Raw genomic sequence first — 19910 nt, 5'->3', positions numbered from 1 at the left:
GTATCACACACAGCTTATCCACACCATGGGACCCACACTTGCCAAGGTTCATCCGTGCTCCACGCTCATCCCAGGCACAGGCCACCAGCTCCCCTCTGGCTGCCACACACAGCTCCTGCCACTGTGCTCATCCAAGGTGGGACAGCTAAAGCAACAACAGCTTTTTAGACAATGCAAGTTGCCAAAAAGTAGATACAAACCCAAACAGAGGGTAGATACAAAGTACTACAAGATACAAAGTACCACAAATGTAGATACAAACCCAAGCAGAGCCAGTTGGGGGAGATAAAAAGCAGGAGCACCGGTCGGGTGTGCTGCAAGGGCTCTCCATGGCAGGAGCCTGCTGAAGGGACACTGCCTATTCGCAGTAATGGGAACACCTTCTCCTGAGACTCAAGGCAGAAGATGTGTGGTGTTTAAATGAGACTTCAGAGACACCTTCTTACTCCAAAAGAGTTTTCCTCAAACTCAGGAGCCCCGTAACACCGTATGAGTGAGAGGCACGCAAGCGAGTTGTTGGGCAGGTGAGGAAACATCCACACAATGATCTGCTCATCCAGTACCACTGACAGGGAAGGTTTGAGCACTGTGAAAGCCCCATGTCAACTGAAAGAATGAAGGGAAATGTAACTCCAGCCCTGACAAACAGCTGGCACCGGTGCCACCGGGGAAGATTAATGCCTCCCTTCTCCTTACCTGCGCCGACATGATGTTCTCTGACACTCACATCTAATTGTAGGAGCTGAAGTGTAGGAAATGTCACCCTCACTTAAAACCTTATCAGGTAATCGGTCTGAGATGATGTGGAGACAAACAGGAGGTTAACAGATAGGTCTTTATCTCGTGCATGAGGAGGAAGGTCTGCGTGCCTGCTGCAGCGATAGCGATCGCCGTGGTATGTGCTTTCCTGCGCTGGGAGGGAAATTATACATAGTGAGGTCAACATACTCTCAGTGAGAGCCTGCCAAAATATGTATTTCCTTTCTACAAACCTTTTTTGAAGAAAGGTCTCATGCCGGAGACTGTAATTAATAAAGGCAATATTTATACAGTGTCACAAAATTTACCAGTCACTTTATAAACACTGATGATCCATGTTCCCTGTCCCAAGGCACTTACGGGCTAAAAAAGGCAAGAGACAGAGGGCAGTTTAGATGAGGGAGGGAGCAGGGATTATTAATGGTGAGAAGAAAGAGGATGGGTTGCAGGGAAGGCTTCAGGAGAAGTGAAAGCTTCATCATGGAAATCGAGATGTTTGTAAGGCGAGGATGGAAAAGGTGAAGATTGAGACAGAAGTGTTTTGAAAGGGCAGATACATATGTGGGCACACACTGGGAACAGAAATTCAGGCAGTGATGCTGGTGGAGTGACTGATGAGATAACTGAGGAGGGGCTCCACAGCTAGAGAGGTCTGGAGGGGCAGATATGGAGTAGAGAGCCTTCAGGACACTCAGCAGCATCCTCAACAGAAAGGATGAGCGGAGGGCTGGAGAGCACAGTGAGCTGGGAAAGGTGCTGGACTCAGGGGAGCTGAGGGAAAGGTGGAGAGCCAGCGATGGAGAAGGGAAGAAAAGACAAGGAGACATTGCAGATACTGGTGACTGAATGTGTGGTGGAGAGAGAAGTAGGAACACAACACTGCAGAGAGGAGAGGAAGCGAGATAAAGGAAAGGAAGTTCAGGCAGCAAGAGTTAAGAACTTTGCCATTGATTTTGGGGACAGAGGAGGAAAATAAATGATAGAGAAGTGAGTGGGATTAGGGGAAGTGCTCAAAGATAAGCACAGTAAGAAGGTAGAAAGCAAAAGACAAAGGCGAGCAGGCAGCAGAAGAATTAATCAAGAAGAATTAATCAGGATCAGGCAACTGGAAGGGATGATGAAGCAACCAAGGAGCCCGACCCACTTCTGACATTGTCATTTTTCTCTTCTGCTGGGAGAAAAAAAAAAATTAGGATGATTTTCAAATATCTGGGCAATAAAATTGGGGCATTGCAACTATCCCCAGCTTGTCAGAGCTTTATTCGGCCCCACCTGTGCTGGGGGCAGCACCAGGATGGGATCACAGTCAGCACTGTGAGAGCCGATGCTGCAGCTCTGCTATGCTTGGTGAAATTGGTCCTTATCCAAAAACCACAGAGTTCAGGCAATTCAAATATTCAGTAGCTTCCAATATTCCCTTGGAAAGATAAAGTCTATGTATGTCTGAGTTTTGAAGTAGTAAAATGCCACAGTATTTTTAGTCTTTGTTTGATCAAAGAAAAATGAACCAGATAGACAAGTAAAAAATTACCCAGGAGCTGAAGTCACTGGTGATGTCTTTTATTGCGCTATCATACAAATAGGAAGGATGTTCTTTTCATCTGACATAATGAAAAATGTATACCCTTTTCAAACTCACTGGTATTAATTCTGAAGTTAGACCAAAAAAAAAAAAAACCTTGACGTTACCTAGAACTTGACGACTTCTGATTAATTTAATAGGAAAAAATCTCTTGATATCAAATACCAGCTACTGCTCAGGAGAAGGTGAGGGGAATATGAATTTTTTTAAAAACTCATCTATTACATGCAAGTAATGATAAAGAGCAATTTTCAGACTTTTCTCATACTAATATTTATTGTTCATATTAGATTAATCAAGACAGAAGTGCTCTCCTCAGAGTTAGGGACAGTTCACTCCTGAGTAGGTGCAGCTCAGAGCATTATCCAATCATCTTATCCCATGTGAAAAAATGGTTTCTGCTCTGAAATTCCAGTACCTTTGTATGGTGGAGGTGTCAACCAACGCTAGTGCAAAGTATGGGGGGCACTTTGAGCCAGACATCCTCCATCCTCCTTTGCTGGAAGGCCAGTTTGGGACCAGAAGCAAGGTGCTGGTGTATGGCTGGGGACACCCACAGCTAAGTGACTTTCCCAAGATCACAGGGGAAGTCTGTGGCAAGAATGAAACCTGAAATGGGATTTCTTGGGTGCCATCCAGTTCCTTAACCAGCAAACACTCCTGCCACATCCTGTGCAAGCAGGGTCTACGCAGCAGACTGGAGTCTGTAGCAGTCCCTGCTAAGGTAACAGCAGGCTGTGAGTCGCCTTTAAGGTCTGACTCCTCTCTTTTTAAAACTGATGGCCAAAGTCCCACTGAACTGAAGAGCCAACAGTCAAACCCTGAGGTGCTTTCATCCTAATTATGTCTTTCATTTCATTTTGCACAATGTCAGTGAAAATGTGTTCCTGGCACACGGCCCTTTGTGGTTTTGAACCTGGTGATGGTCACATCCAACTGTGTTTGTAGCCTCATCTTTGTACCTGATCAGTGCACCTTTTCACTTCAGTGAGGAGAAGCACATGCTTTCACTCCAAGATTTTATGGCAATGCATAAAGGCTGCCTTCGAGCTGCTGTTTTATCATAAAGCACATTAGACTTAGTGGATTTTTGGGCTGAAAGGGGAAGGTGAAAGAAAATCCTTCCCAAAACATAGTTCTGGGATATGTTACTGCATCCACAAAGTGCTCCCAGATAAATGGGACAGTTCCTGGCTGTGCCACTGGGTGGTATGTGATTGGGGTGCAGCCAGAGAGATCCTGGGGAAACTCTTCTGACTCTTAGTGCAGGTACAGTGGGGAAGTTTGCCTTCACTGCACTGCAGCCATGAACTCGAGTTAATGCATTTACAATTGGTATTTGGGAATTAGTTTGGTGGCAGGCCACACATTCTTAGAGTGTAGTCACCACTGATGGGATATGCCCCGTCCAGAAGCTGAACACTTTTGCTGCAGTGGGTAGATAATTAATTACGTTCATAATTTTATATTCAAGTGAGCGATGGAACAACAAACCCCACCAGCCACAGCCTGGGTTCTTGGGATACCGAGATGTGTGGAAGGGGGAAGGTGACTTAGTGCCTTGCTTTTGTCTTAAATTTGCATCAGAAATTATCATTTTATTAGAACTAGAAATGTCAGTGTGAGGAGGTGATTGGAAGCGAGTGGCCTTTGGAGTGGAGGCTCTAACACTTGGAAACACCAGAGCAACAAGAACTTGCAGAAGAGTCTGCCCAGGATGAAAAATTAATGGGATTTATTTTGCTTTTGAAGTTCAAATTAAGAAAAGAGTATAAAATAGTAAAATACCATGATAGGGAGAAGAAAATAATTAACAGACTGTGTGCTGCTCTGTATGGAAAGGGATTGACTTTTCCTAGGTTTTTATTTGGGTCACCTCTGTGTTTTGTTTTATTGAGCAGCACTGTGTGCTTGAATCACCGTGTTCCTCTTTCTGCTTTGTACAGACTGAAAGGTCTGTTTGTGGAAGCTTCTTCTTTTACCAGAAGAACCTTATTCCATGCTTTTCCCCTCTTTATCTCCACCAGTAAGGGGAAATGAGGGAGGAGACAGCTTTCTAGGAATTACTCTGCAGGAACCTTTCCTGTCCACAGGCAGTTTTACCAGCAGATCCTTATCCCAACCTCTGGGGTGGAGGTTTCCTGCAGGAGGAGGCAGAAACATAATATTTGCATATTTCAAAGTCAAGGAATTTTTTGTTTTTCTATCAGTTTTCTTACATAATAATAATAATAATAATCCCCATCGCTTTGCAGGATCCTTGTCATAAAAGACTTCTGGGATGGATTAAACTCCTTGGCACCTCCTCAGTGATTAATCAATCTCAACAGGCGTTTATTGCTTTGTTCACTACAGCACAGGAGAGATTATCCCTTAAATATACTTGACTCCTTTGGTACCATTCAATTACACCAAAAAGAACCCCAACACATATACAATTATTTTGAACTGCTTCTCCAGCGAGGAGCAATTGATCTTTAAGAGTCTCTTCCTCTTCTTGTTATGCTGATTAATAGCCTTGGAGTTTGTCCCTGAGAGCAAAACATTTCCAAAAATAGATGACAGTTTCCATCTTCATATTTTAATCCCTCGAGGGCCCTTTGCATCTACAGTGAAGCCTGTAGGAATATTCCCATTTGTCCCCATCTTTTTTAACCTCATCACCTCCACAATGGAGACACCCAGACCTCAGTGCAGGGGAATGAAATGGGAATCCTTGGCTCTGCTTAGGGTCACACTGTGCCTGCATCCCCCAGAAAGCTGTCAGTGTCCTCGTGGAATGCACCTTGCCAGGGAGTGTCTCAGAAACCAGTGGCTGTGTCAGGGAGGAGTGGGAAAGCCCAGTCCTTCCAGAGCAACTCTCCTCCAGCACTGACAGAAGCAAAACATCATCCTTCCCTACTGTGGGGGAAATTCCTGGGTAAATACTTGCAGAAATCCTGGGAAGAGGGAGAGGGTGGGTGGTGAAGAGAGGGAGGGCAATGCAATGAGTTGCAGCCTGTGGCCTGGGGAAGCCACCTTCCTGCTGGAGATAAGCCTTTCCTAATGGTACATTTATAGCTGCTCTAGTGGCAAGCACAGGAGTCTGATGGTCATTTTGGGGTTGTGTATTGTACTTACTCTTATCCTTGGAAATTTCTTTAATACTATCCCCTATGAAATGCAAATAGCCAGAAGGAAGAGGTGACTGCAAACCTCAGACTTCCCCATCAGTCATGAACAAATAAATTCTACTGTGTAAGCAAAGCAATGCTGCAAAAACCTCCACTGGCATAAGGCAGAGAGAGTTGGAACAAGCTCCTCTCTGGAGTGTGTGCAACTGAGCTCCTTGGAGCAGCTCCCCATGTGCTGGGATGTGGGGTGAGGGCAGCCCTGGATGGGCTGCAGGGAGCAAAGGGATGCAGCTGACGGGGTTTCCTCTGCTGTGGCATCACAATGTCATGGTGATTTTGAGGAGAAATCAGCCCATTTGGTGCAAATGGAACCACACCTCAGGTCCTGCTCAGGGAGTACCTTCTCACTCTTTCCAGCTCCTTGACAGGAGGGTGGAGTCAGGTGGGTGTCGGGCTCTGCTCCCAGGGAAAAGGGACACGACAAGGGTAAATGGCATCAAGTTGCACCAAGGGATGTTTCGGGTGGATATTAGGGATAACTGCTTCAAGGAAGGGGTTGTCAAACCCTCACACAGCTGCCCAGGGCAGTGGTGGAGTCCCCATCCCTGGAGGGGTTTAAAAGCCGTGTGGATGTGGCACTTGGGGACACGGGTTATTGGTGGACTTGGCAGTGCTGGGGGAAGGGTTGGACTCGATGGTCTTGGAGGGCTTTTCCAAGCTAAACAATTCCGTGAATCTGTGAAACACTTCCCGGAAGAGGGCAGGGCTGTTCCCTGGCTGTGCCTGGGCTCTGCTGCGATCCCAGCCCTGCACGTGCTTTCTCTTTAAAGGAATAACACGGTGTCAGCTTGCAAACAAAAATAATGATCTTCTGTTGCTTTTCAGGAAATGATTTTTAATATACTTTATTGAAGCGAGGGAGAAACAATTTAATTGAGAGGGATGCTATGAACCATATTTAACCTCTGAAGTACTAAAAAGAGTGTTTTCAGATAAGTTATGGTTTTTAATCTAAGTTAAACCATTATGTACATAAGCACTATGTTTTTGCTATTCTAATAACTGCCAGCCTGGACTTACCAATTCTTTTTTTATCATCTTTTTTGTCTTCCAAGACAGACCGCTGCATTTGAACTTTGAGAAATATTTCATGCTTTATTTTTCTTCATTTCTTTTCTACAATGAGTAGAAAAACATGTTCTTAAATCTGAGCATGACTTCCCTCAGCATATCTGTAACTTACTGGCTTTCCTGGGATTTTTGAAATGGCTGGATAAAATTCCTGCTTTTAAGAAGTGCATGCAAGTGGTCGCATCTCATCTGTCCTGGATGGCATCCAGTGATCTGTTGTTAGTTCAACACTGTGATTAATAATTTACATATACTTTACTAGCACTTGAAATGAAGTTTCTTCCCCTGCAATGATTAATTGTTGAATGAAGAGTATTGAAAACATATTATTCTCATAATTTATTTGGGGAGATAATCTTGGTAAAACATGAAATTAATTAAGTGACAGCAATGGAGAGGTTTCAAGATTTACATTGATTTTCTACCCCTTGAAAAACTGTCCTTAGGTTGCAACAAACCCCCTCTACAACAACCATTTCATCTGTGAAATTCACAAGCAAAAGAAAGAACATTTTAAAAAAAGAAAATTTTACTTTTTAGTTCATCTGTGCAAAAAACACCGCATCGCTGCAACTCCTTCCCAGTGCTTTATGTATCCGTTGTGCCTTCCCTGCAAAGACCCAGAAATGTTTTACAACCACGAATGGATCGATGTTTCCCAACAGCCCCGTCCATAGGTCAGGTCGGAGTGTCCCGGCTGCGGCAGGGGCAGGTCGGGCACAACTGGGTTAAGGCAGGGAGGGAAAGGGCAGAGGCAGGACAAGAGCCCTGGAGATCTGGGCTCCTCTCCCAGCCAGGTCGTCCTTGCAGGGATACATTAATAACTCTTGGTTATTCCCACGTCCGGCGATCTTTGTTATTAAAAAATACATCAGAATCCCATACTCTGCTCCCAGCAAACAGCAATCCAGAGACTGTAATTTTAGAAAAACTTCTTTTTTTTTTCTGAAGCATTTCCTCTACCTTTTCAGAGAAATGGACGTTTCTTTTCACACCAACCACTTTTCCAACCACTTGACCAGTGCGCTCCAGGGCTGACTGTGGTGTCTGGTCCCTGTCCCACAGCAGCACCAGCAGCTTCTGGCGTGGCCCAATAAATGTAAAAAAAATAATCTGTGAGCACAGGTTGGGCACTACAGGAGTCAGTGATCCCAACTGACTTGTAATTTATCAGCTCTTATTCTCAGCCTTTTTCTAGTTGATTCTTAATATCATTTGCCAAGTCTTCGAGCAACATTGACTCAACAATATGAGGTTTAAAGTTAACCCCCCGCTACAGAATGGGAGACAAACAGCCCATCACTGGGCTGGAAGGGCAGCAACCACTGAGCAGTCCCTGTGACAAGGTTCTTCTCCCCTGCCCAGGCTGCAGGAGGCTGCAAAATGAGGCTCACAGAGGTCTCCTGAACTGCTCACTCACATGAGCATCTTCCCTTCCAAGCCCTCTTCCCTCTTAAGGATCTTGGACCAACTTCAGCCTCCAAGATCCCACCTCTCTATGGAGTTCTATCCTATAGTGGTAGGATAACAGTGGTTTTCCTTAGGATGATTTCTTGTAGCTCTTTCTCCTGTCACATTTTAAGTGTATTCTCAGTCTCTAAAAGATCTCAGATTTTTTGGAATCTGGGCCTTTCAGGAATTTCACTGTAGTCAGTGACTCTCAATCCACAACCTCATCTATGCTGAGCCCAAGTTGTGCTGTCAGTGTGCTGTGAGCAGCTCTGTTCTCATGGAGATGTTGCCAGCATTTGTCTTCCAAGCAGTGTTAGCACCACCAGGCTTGGTCTACAAGCAGGAAGGTCTGCACAGAGAGGTCCAACACTGAGAAGATGTCTCCACGTGGGAACAGATACCCTGGGAAATGCAGGAGCTATTAGACCTGCTTCAGTTGCTGCCCCTCGGGCTCTTGCTGAGATGATCTCTCTCTTTACCACCATCTAAACACTCAGTGGCTTTGCTTCTACAATCTGTCCCCTCCACCACCCACAGAGATGTTTCCACCTTCGTGATTTCCTCCAGAGCTCCTGGACAAGGAGCTGCTCCCCCAGGGATGGTTTGTTCTGAGCTGAAAGAGTTCTTTCAGCAAGCAAGGATAACAGGATGTGCCCCCTAAAAAATTGGGTGCTGCCTAAAAAAAGTTGCTGCCCACACAGGTCTCTGGAACATGAATGTGATGAAAAAAAGGTACTCTCTTCAGTGCCAAAACCAAAAGCTTCTAAACTCCTTGGTAGGCTGTAGCCCAGGGACACAATCCAAGGGAAGAGAAATCAGTGCTGCAGTTGTGTTTCTCCTCCGTAGGTCAAACAGGCATTGTCTCACGCAGCCTTGTTCCACCATAAGACAGCTCATGACAACGGTTTCTACCAACACCAGCCGGGTGCTGGCAGACTCCCTGTCTCTTGCTTGAAGATAAAGATTACAATAGCCTCTGGGTGGAGGCCTGGGTGAGGAAATGCTTCTCACAGCATCCCTCGGGATGTTTTCCGGAGCCCTGGCAGGCACGCTTGCAGTGCCCAGGGGCCAGCGCTCCTGCTGGGATTTGCAACATTCAAGCAGCAAGAACACCGGCTCTCGTGGCTCAGGGAAGAGCAGAGGCAGGTGGGTGACTCCATGTGTTGGCTGCAGGGCTCTGCCACCACAGGGGCACAGAGGGAAACTGGTCATGTTGCTCCCATTTATAGCTGGAAAAACAGAGATGCTCAAAGACTCCAAGGCCATGCCCAGCCAGAGAGGCCTTGGCCCTGCTTCATGCTGAGTGCTCTTTTTCTGAATCCACCAAGTCCTTAAGCATGTGAGTAACCCTGATGAAATCAGTTGGATTACTCCTTTCCCTAAAGACAAACACATACAGAAGTGCTTGGCTGGACCTGAGCCAGGGGAATCAGCATCTTGCAGGACTTGGGGGGAAAGCGCTGCCAAGGAGCTGCTGCCCATCCCTGAGGATGGACACCCAGAGGTGGCCATGGGTGTCCCAGCAGATAAAGCACCATCACCAGATGCTGGCTGCATCTCACAGCAGTGCCTTCCTTAAACTTCTCTGTGCGAGTGCCTTGCAAAAGTTTGGGAACTTCGTGCCTGGAGGACCTCGTGGGTCTCACCGGGGCCTCCCCCAGGGGGAGTGGCAGCACTGTGGACAGACAGTGCACACCTGCCCCAGGTGGGTGAGTGCTGCCCCCAGAGTGCACCAAGGTAAACTCTCCGTGCATTGCTTGTCAGCCCTGCTGTCAGATATGCTCACAGTGCACTGTATTCACATTTTTCCCTCCCTGACCCTCAACATCTCAATTTTCTGTCTGCCTTTGAAATCTTGGCTAATTAGGAGGCTACATGTTCCCTGTGAGACTGGCCTTTTGTGCAGAGTTTGTAATTAGAGTGACTGTGCAGTGCTCTATTAATTGCAAGAATTGTGATTTTTAGATTAATGAGTTAATTGCTAATATCTGCATACGACATTCCCTCAAGATGTATTACATTACAGTAAATAAACCTTGTGTCTGGAATGGCAGGCATTAAAGGAAACTGCCATGATTAGTTTGAATACTTTAGATAGCTAAAATAATATTTACTCAAAACACAATGTGTGTAAAACTGGATTTTAAAGGCGCTTTTTTCCCACCCCCCCAATGTTATCTAATGCTAGATAACATTTATATTTGATATCTCACAGACAGGAGCTGCCAGGATGCTGCTCTTCCCACAGAGATCCTCCAACCCTCCCAGTTCCACCATGGGCTCTCCATCAATCCCTCCATCTCCAGTTACACTTTGTATCTCCTTTAGACTTTATCCCAAATGCTGCATCGTGTCTTTGTTTCCTCCTTCAGCAGTTACTGCCATCCCTGTGCACATTCCCAGCCTGCAGCAGGCAGAGCCAGGGAAAAGCTGAAGCTGCAGAAGTTGCAACAGGATGGAGAGAATTATCCATATTTAAACTCCCAGGCTGCTGCTTAACTGTTGTGGAAAAATCCCACTGGAAATGTAACAGCCAGAGCTAGCCAAGACCTTGGTAACAGCTGAGTGATTTTCATCAGACAAGTAGCTGTTTGCTGAAAAGTGTAATTTTGGGACAGCTGAAACTATTTGCAAATTCATCATGATTTCAGGAAATAGCCTCATGTAGAAGAAAAGCCCCAAATGAAAAAGTTTCCCAGTTTCCCAATTTGATATTTTTGAGATTAAGTGCCTCTTTTTGTTTTGCAAATGAAATTTGATTTAGATATTTATCTAAATTAGATAAAAACCTACAGAGAACGAACGCAAATGCTGGCTTGCATGACACAATCCCTTTGGGCTTGGCTCTGAGTGGTTTTTTCCTTTTTTTTTTTTTTTTTTTGTTTATTTGTTTAAACAAAACCTAGGCCCTGCCCAAAACAATTTCCCAGGATTTTAGTTTAGGCTGAGTTCTTCACATGAGTTTTTCTCTTGCTAACCCACAGAACTAAAGGGAGGGTGAGTTAATTCCAGTAACAAGCAACTGCCCGGCTCAGGATAAGTAGCCAATAGACTTCTCAGAGGCACAGAGAAAAGTCCATCTGGAAATATGTCATTGCATTTGAGGTTTTTAATACTCCTGTTTGCTCGTGCAGCTGGGAGCCAGTGCAGCTCAGGTGCTTTGCTGCTGCCCACCAGCTCCCTTAGCCAGAATCACACCAGACTCAGCCCCCATAGCTTTAGGAGCCTGACTTTTAAATAAGGTGGTTCGTTACATGAATTAAAATCTCTTTAGGAAACAGCACTAATAGCAATTGAAAAATCCTCTTCACTTGTTAAAGTATTTCAGGCTTTTTGAGCCTTGCTAGTGAAAACTTCCTCCTGCTTTCCCGAGGAGAGCCCCTGTTCCTACTGATGTGTGTTTGTGGATATGGTCACTCCAAGACATGCTTTAGAGAGAGGATTGCACTGTGGCTGGGCATTATTCTGGTATTGGAGTTCTGTCTGTACCTCAGATATCCACCCAAATAGTGCTGCACCTCCCAGGGCTCTTCATCATAGGTACTGTGAATGGACTTCCAAAACCTTTGAGAGGCAAAGGTATTGAGCAGAGGCCATCCAGGTGTGCAAGAGGAAAGAAAGTTGTGTCACAGATGGGGAAGGGTCCAAACCTAGACCACAGTTCACAGTGTTGATGCCTGTGATAGTTTATCACAGCACTATTAAATAAAGAAGTCACTCTGGTGTGTCCTGAGTCAGGTGTAACCTGGAGAAACAGCTCTGCTTAGGAGCTGATTCAGCTGCCTGTCACCACTGAATCCATAGTGCATGGCAAAGTGTGGCATGGAACAGGATCAGAAACTCCTCTTTCTGGAGCATCCCTAAAACCATGGGAGAAAACCTTGTGCACTGAAATGCAGGACCCAGCAGAAGGTTGGTTGCATCACATGTCTTTGGGAGGATGCTGGAACAAAACAGGAGCATCCACCCTGTCTCTGTCTTTTGGGAGATTTATTTTTTTTTCTGACCCCAGACCCTGGGCATTGGGATTTCCTGGGGATTTAATGGTGAAGATTGAAGGCATCTTAGAGGTCTTTTCTAGCTTTAATGATTGTATGATTTCCTTGACTGCCCTTTCTGAAAGTCTGTTCAGGAAATAGGAGTATAAGAGACCAGACTTTCTGTTACTTTTATCTTTTCTGAATTCCCACAGCTTATGTGCTGCCAACAAAAAGGTAAAACAGCTTACTTAGAAACTAAGGACTGGTCTTCACCACAAAGCTCTGTTGCTTTGATACCATTTCTGTTACACCAGCAAAAATCTTTGTGGGGACACAATTCAATCATTAAAAGAAATGCAGACCCCAGTGCATCTTGTTCCAGTTTGGGAAGCAAAATAAGCAGGATGGAACAGGCCATGTTTACACCAGTACAATTATATCACAGCAGGACTTCCAGTGTGTCACTGTTTCAGTTTACAAACCCAGCAATCCCCTCTGGAGCTGTCACTTGCTGGGACAGTGGTCCCGCTTTAAGGTGGGTCGTCCTTTGTTTCAACTCACACACTCTGGCAATGAGCAGCTTTTGGCTGAGATTTGGCTACAGGGCTTTGTTTTCCCTTAAGAAACCCTTCCCTCAGAATGAAGAGGAGGAAGGGTGAGTGCAGGTCGCTTTGCTGCTAGTGCGTGTTTGGAACCACTCCCAAACGCCTGATTGACCTCTGAGGTGATGTTCCTTCTTTAAATTCCCAGTAGGGATGGTGGCAGTCCCACCTGGTGCCTGTGCCCATCGCAGGAGCCTGTGTTGGGTGGCTCTGGGTTGTTTAGATTGCAGTGGCAGGTACAAGGCTCACCCAGCTCAGGCCCCTTTGTTCTGTACCGACACCGGGCAATCTCCGGGCGCTGCCTTATCTGCATTTACCTCGCTCGCTCTCGAGCTGACACCACTCCTGCTACATCTCTGGTGACCAGAGAGATTTAAGACACAATTGTACTATCAATGAAATGCAACTTATGCCTTCCAGGCACTTAAATCCTTGAAGGGCCTCATGCAGGGCTGCACTGCTTCAGTTTGATGCCAGTACGTTCCTAATTAGCATAGGAGACTGAAGCCCAGTGCTCTGGTGGATTGGCTGCTGGCCGGGGACTGTGGGAAGCAGCTTCTCCAGACCTGCTGAGGGACCCAGAATGAGCCTCTTCATCTCTTTTCCCCCCGGTTATCTCCTCCAACTCACGAACCTGCAGGTGCTTTGGGGCTGGGATGATCTTCCCAAGGACAGTCAGAGCCAGGAGGAGAAGGTCAGAGCTGCTGGCTGGGCCAGCTCTGCTCTGCCTCTCCCTTGTCTCTAATGTGGTCATGATGGATGCCCCAGAGCAAACTCTGAGAGACAGAAATATCCCTTCCAACTTCCAACAGGCAGCAGCATGAGGAGTCTCTGAACCCAGAGCCCACATCTAGAGGGCATGTGCAGGAATCACTGATGGACCTGTGTCCCAGGAGTTAATTTTAGTCCTGTTTAACCTGGGATATAATTTGGCTCCGCAGTATTTTGGTGGCAGGATGTTGCACTATTTAATTTTGTACTACAAGAAAGGACTCCAGATTTAAAATCTGATACCCAATGGTGATTTGATACATTCTTGTGTTATAAGAATTTGTGCATCCTCATTCCCTATTCCCTCTCGCACACCCTGGAGGGTTTTACAGACATCTGTCATACCCCCTTTGGCCAGATCTTTTCCAGCCAGATCTCGGATGATGCCCCAGGCACGACTGTAATTCAAACAGCGAGTGACAGCTAGAATAAGGCACTGTGAGTCGTGTCTGAGGAACACAAACACACGTGTTTCATTCCAAACACCAGCAGTGCCCAAGCAAGGTGATTCCCAGTGTCCCAGCAGACAGCACATGGCCTGGAAGGTCCAGTTCACCCTTTCATTTTGCAACCAAACTCTTTTCTGTGCCTGTTATATTGTTAAGTCTCCCAATAACTGGCTTAAAAAACAATAACAAATGTGGAATTAGAGGCTGGGTGCTGTTCCCCATTAAGATATTACAGTACACTTCTGAAGGCACAGGCCACTGAAACAAGCTGTTTCAAGTTTATGGAAGGTGAAGGTTGAGGAAGCCCACGGCAGAAAAGGGAGGGAGTGGGAAGGGCACAAGTGTCTTTATCTGATAACTGTTTGTTTAGAAACACCTGGCACATACATCAAATTAGTGCATCCAAATGCCCTTCAAACTTTAAACCAGACAGATTGATTCAAGAACCTTTCATTAAACTTTCCTGGAAAGATTAAACATCAGCCATGTGTTCTATCAGCAGAACAATTCTGCTCACGGGGTGGTGACATTAAGTTGTTTTATAGAGGGGGGATACAAATGTGCATACGCTCTGTGAGGCTTTTCTCCAGACTTGTAATTCCTTGCTTAAGAATATAAACTGAATAAAATGAGAATAAAAATGCCCCAACAGTTCTGCATAATGAACACATATGCTGGGGGGGGGGAGGGAAAGAACCCCAACAGGATTATTAAAAAAAAAAAAGGAATTTTATTGTATGTTTGCATCCCTTTGCTCATGTTTGCAAAGGGAAATGGATTTGAGAATTTCCCACCGATTTGAATTCAGTGTCTGTAGTAGGGCAGAAGTAATGTACTGCCTCGTTCTAATCATCGATTCAATTCAAGAGTTCTCAGCATGGAACTCTTTTTCTTTCTCAACGGGAATAAATTTGCCAAGAAGGGATAACACCAACATATTATGTAAAAATATTATCCGGTGCCTGAATTTGTGCGTCTTTGTGAAAATCGGTCCAAATCTATATTTAATTTAATGTGAGGAAAGTACGACGGCGAGACCGTGGTTACAACACAACTGTTGCTGTTACGATCAATGTACTGCTGCACTAAATTGTTTTATATATTGTATTAGAGGATCCCATGTGTTTTGCTGGTCTTACAGACCACTTGTTGCTGCAGTTGATGCCAGTGGAGGATTAATATATTCTGGTAATGTGTGTGGGTACCCTGCTCCTTGCCAACAGCCCCTCTGTGACCCCCACACTTGTCTCCCCAACACAACCACGTCCCTGTTTCTAAAAGGGAAGCACTGAACACCGCCGGAGCCTTTTCTCCCACAGATCCTGCAAAATGCAGCGTCACGGTTCCGGGAGTGAACACCCAGCGCTGTAACCTCCGCTGCACAGAGCACAGGAACAGTAATATATTAACACGAGGTCGCAGCCTGACAAATGCTTTTAAGACGGTGTAAGCCAGCGCTGCCATAAAACCAGCCCCACGCTCCCTGCCCCGGCTGCTCCTTCCCTCCCGCCTCAGCCTCTCCCTGCCGAGCACGTGGCCCGTGGGGCTGAAGGCACAACCAGGCTGGGGAACGGATCCAGCTGAAAATAAGCTTTTTTCCTCCCCCCCCCCCCCCAGCAGGATTAGTGTTCAGCTGGATCCGTTCCCTGATCCACTTCACCTTGCAGCTGCACAAATGCTGGTGCTGGCAGCGGGAGGAGCAGGGAGGGCTGGGAGCGCGTGGCCGGGGCCCAGAGGAGCCAACTGCTCCTGGAGGCGCTCGCGGCAGCAGCTGAGCGCAAGCGGCTATTTTTTTTTTTTAACAGACCTGGTTTCCTTTCAAAATTAGGAAGAACTGAGAGGGTTTCTGCCCAGACTGCAAGTAACCCACACCTTTCCGACCAGGAGCTCAAAGGCCAGCATGACCCCATGGAAGAACATCGGCAAGGACGTGCAAGTCCTGCTCCCGGAGGCAGAGGGCAGGACCAGGGAAGAAGATCTGGGGTCTCAGGGCCCTCATAGAGCACACACGACCACCCACATCGTTGTGGGATCAGAGCCTGGGGAACCCAGCACCTCAAACACCGAGGCAGAATCAGTGTAAGATAACCAATGAGGGTCATCTCCCATAAGAAACCCACTTAAGATACTCCCATGAAATTCTGAGAAGTATTATTCCTGGCAACCTCCCCACTTGAAGCCTGCCTCTGTGGTTTCTTTTTCATGATGACAAGATTCACTGTGCTTTTAAACCAGGGGAAAAAAAGAAAAAAAGAAAAAGACATGCATCCACTGTGCTTTCTCTGGGTCCCCACTGAGCCTGTGGCATGACTGAATACTTTTCACTTACACTAAGTTACGGTTATGGCATGAAATGCCAGGTCTCTGTTGAAAACCTTTTAAATGTGTAAAAAAAACAGTGTTACAGTAATTAAATTCTAAAAACTCATCCTAAAATTGTGGGGAAGCTGCTGATCTAAGATCACACACTGTCTTTAGTAGCAGTTTATTTCTACCAGTGCAATCCTTCACGCTGGATGACATCCTTACAGTAAATAATAGAAGAAGTGATGTGAACCACCCTCTTAATGAGCTTACTTTTACAGGATTGATACCAAATGTTGGAATTTTGGCTTCCCACTAGAAGCAGTTGTGCTCCATGGTGCTTATATACCCATGTCTGGCTGGTGTGAGATCAAAACAATAAGAAAAACAACACATCTTTTAAATGCTCAGGTCCAGAACAGTTTATATTATGTATATTTTGGACCAAGCCATCTCTGGTTTGCATCAATGACAGGAATGGAATGAAGGATGTACTTCAATTAATGCATTTCAGAGCTAGACTACAGTACTAATATTAAATGCATTTTAAACTTAAACTAGAGTACTAATAGTAAAACTAGAGGACGCAGGAAAATAATAAACCAATCCATTTCTCCAGGCTCCAAATTTGCACTCACAAAAACCTTTAAGGAAAATTCTGTACTGTGTTCATATTCCTGTTTATTGCACTTTTATCACAGACAGGTAAACCAAACCCTACACTTATGTTTCTAGAACAGAACTGGTAGAAAACAAATGTTTGCTGCCATCCACCTGTAAAAAAACATAAGCACCTTCTCAAATACAGATGATTATTTTAATTATTATCTGTGATAAAATAGCCAACATATCTGTTCAGAACCAGTTACACTTCCAAAAACTGGTAAAAACTAAATGGGGGATTGACACTGGTGCTGGGTACCTGGCATTACTCACATCCAAATTTCATTTCTAATGATCAAACGCGGCTCGGAAGGATCTGGGCAGGATTTGTGTCTGCCTGTTCCTGCATAGCACCGGGTAACTAAGTTGCACAAACACTTGGAGCAGCAGAATAACTGGTCTATTCTAGTCGACAGATACTCGCTCTAAATCTGCAGAGAGAGAGAAGCCGGCGCTGAAATTTATGCACTGAGAGTCATCCAGCTGAAGTCACTCTGACTCCTTGCGCTACATAAAAGCGGCGCAGGAGCATCGCCTTTGCGGGATCAAGGCCCACATTTGCATCTGCAAATCCACCCCTTTATGAAAAGCAGGCTGTAAATTTTATTTATTTCGTTAGTTATTTAGTTCCCTGCGTGGTCTTGAGCCGTACCAGTGCAGCAGGAGGTGCTGCTCTCAGGCTGACGTGTCGGCGAAGTGGAGAGGGGAAGTGTGATTGTGCTCCCGGGTGATGGAGCGCCTCGTGCGACGGGCGCTCAGCTGCTCGGAGCCAGCATGTGGGTCAGGGAACAATGTCTGAACATCACCGTCTCCCTGCATCCCCTGCTCAGAGAAAACAAGTTATTCACAAGGGAAGCATGTAATGCCTCACTAAAAATAATTACAAACTCATCAAATTTAACACAGGGACTACACACTTCTATTTTAGTACATAGTTGAGCTGCAACACTGGACGAGCAGCATTATTCCAGCATGGGAGGTGAGGCCTGGCTGGCAGGGAGAAGGGGCATTGTGTAAATCCTGCACCCCAAACACCCTGTTCCCGTATTGGAAGGACTCATAGGAAGTGCATTTTTAAAAATTCATTTGATTTCACAAAAAGTGACGCTGGAAGAGCTTGGTTCCTAATCGGTGCCAGAACTTTTCAGTACGGTTATTGATAGATTAGAATAAACAGAGGAGAGGGAGAAGAACAGCTTGTTTTTTTCTTTGCAGGTATCCCTCATCAACTAAGTTTTCAGAACTCTTTTTCTCCTAGCAGGGATTATCTGCACAACAACCCCCAATTACTCCACAAGGATGGGTGCCTCAACATTTTAAAACAGAGTTAGAGAAGGAAATGTGGAACTTTCCTTTTTGGTAACAGCCTGAAACATCTGTCCAGGAACTGGGTAAAATACAGAAACAATCTGGGGGAAAGAGGCCAAAAGAGAGGTCTGGCCTGTGCCTGCACACAACAAAACCATCCTCTTCCTTCAGCTATTACATCTCTCCCTTGTCCCAGAGCTTCTGCTCCCGAGCTCTGGGAAGCCAAAACGCCCCACTGGGAGCACGCACTGAATTTTACACAAACCAGTGAGATGCTGGAGGAGCCAAAGCCCCTTCAAGGTTGGGCAGCAGCTGAATGGAAGTTTTAAAAGCTGCGATTTGAAGTTAAACCCCCGTGGTTTCAGGCCTCCCACCGAACCCACTGTGTATCTTCTTTCCGAGCATCTCATTACAAAGGCTATTTCACACTTGATGAATGTTCGATCGCAATCCAAATAGTTTGAAGAAAAATCCACATGCCTGAGGATTGCCCCCTGCTAAACTCAAAAGATGTTTAGCTTCAGAGCTTTCTCCTTTAGAACCTGTAACCTAATTGCTCCAGTAATGAAATAATTATTTGTGTCTTTGGCCTCGACCATATGTCACTGACTTTGTTTATATCATGAACTCAAGGTTATTTATTAGAAGCAATTGCTGTGTTCCTGCCCTGTGTCCCCATACACAGTGTACATAACATTTAACAAAGCAAACTGGGTAAAGCAAAGAGAGGTGGGGGCTGTGGTTTGAAAAGCTCCCCACTGCAATGCCCTGGGCAAGGCCTTGGTTGGTCCACTGCGGCCCATGTTCCATGTGCGAAGGAGCTGCCCACAATACTTGGACAGTGAACAGTGATGGAAATCCAAGAAATCACAGTAATATAGAGATGGTGATTTTTATATTGAGGTTTCCTGCAGGCAAGGCAGAGTTTTCCCTCTGGAGGGACTTTTGCCAAAGGGAAAAGTGCAGAATTAGATGGGTCTTCCAGCTGAACGCCGCTGAATTTCGCTGAAATCCGCTTGGAGGTGCCCGGTTGTACCCATGTCATGCAGAGCCTGGGTGTCACGGGGTGGCCACAGCTGTGGCCATCTCAGCGCTGGCACCACGGGGAATCCTGGGGAGCTGAGGCCACGTGAGGCTTCAGCTTCTGCAGGACAGCAGCAGCAGCCCCCAGCAGCAGGTGCTCAGAGGACAAATGATGGACGTGGTGTAAACATCCAGCGAGGACCTACAAGCTGCTCGTGAGAGTCAAGATCTTTAGGCCCTTCACCGTGTAATTCCACCCACAAAAACTGAAGCTCGCTTATTAATTTTGATGGACAATTGAGCCGGTTCAAGGGTTTTATTTGAGGAGAAAAAGGAACGTGCTGTTTCCCCGGCTGATTGAGGAGCACGGGATATATATAATGCAGGAGCCTCAGTGATTATACAACAAAAAGATGGGATCACCACCTGCCCACATTCTTGTGATAAGCAGATGAAGAACGTCTGTCAAAACATTAATTCCCAAATCTATGGGGGTAACGCGGAATACAAACACAAATAGCTGCGATCGGAGCGCGCTCTCCCTTATCTCTCGCTCCGCTGAACGCCCCGCCGCGATTTTACGATGGTCACATCAAATCGGCCGCTCGGCGGGGACGGTCGCGGCGGCCCCCTCCGCCTCGGGGACGTCACCAGCGCGGGCCCCGCATCCCCGGTGGCCTTTATTCCCCGGCCTCCCCGCATCCCTTCCAGCCGGGGGTGGGATGCGAGCCCCGCACGGGGAAGGGGGGAGCGGCGATACAAAAGGCGCCGGG

General features: G+C 46.1%; 1 protein-coding gene across 1 annotated transcript in view; it reads left to right on the top strand.

Annotated features, from left to right (window-relative positions):
* Positions 1-19910, top strand: part of CTBP2 (C-terminal binding protein 2) — a 290386-nt gene that overhangs the window by 133324 nt on the left and 137152 nt on the right. The gene's annotated exons all lie outside the window — the stretch shown is intronic.

The sequence above is a fragment of the Myiozetetes cayanensis genome, unplaced genomic scaffold, assembly GCF_022539395.1.
Source record: "Myiozetetes cayanensis isolate MyiCay16 unplaced genomic scaffold, myiCay2020 scf10, whole genome shotgun sequence".
Lineage (NCBI taxonomy): Eukaryota > Metazoa > Chordata > Aves > Passeriformes > Tyrannidae > Myiozetetes > Myiozetetes cayanensis.
Note: the sequence above shows the minus strand (reverse complement) of the source record. Positions and strands in the feature narration are given on the sequence as shown.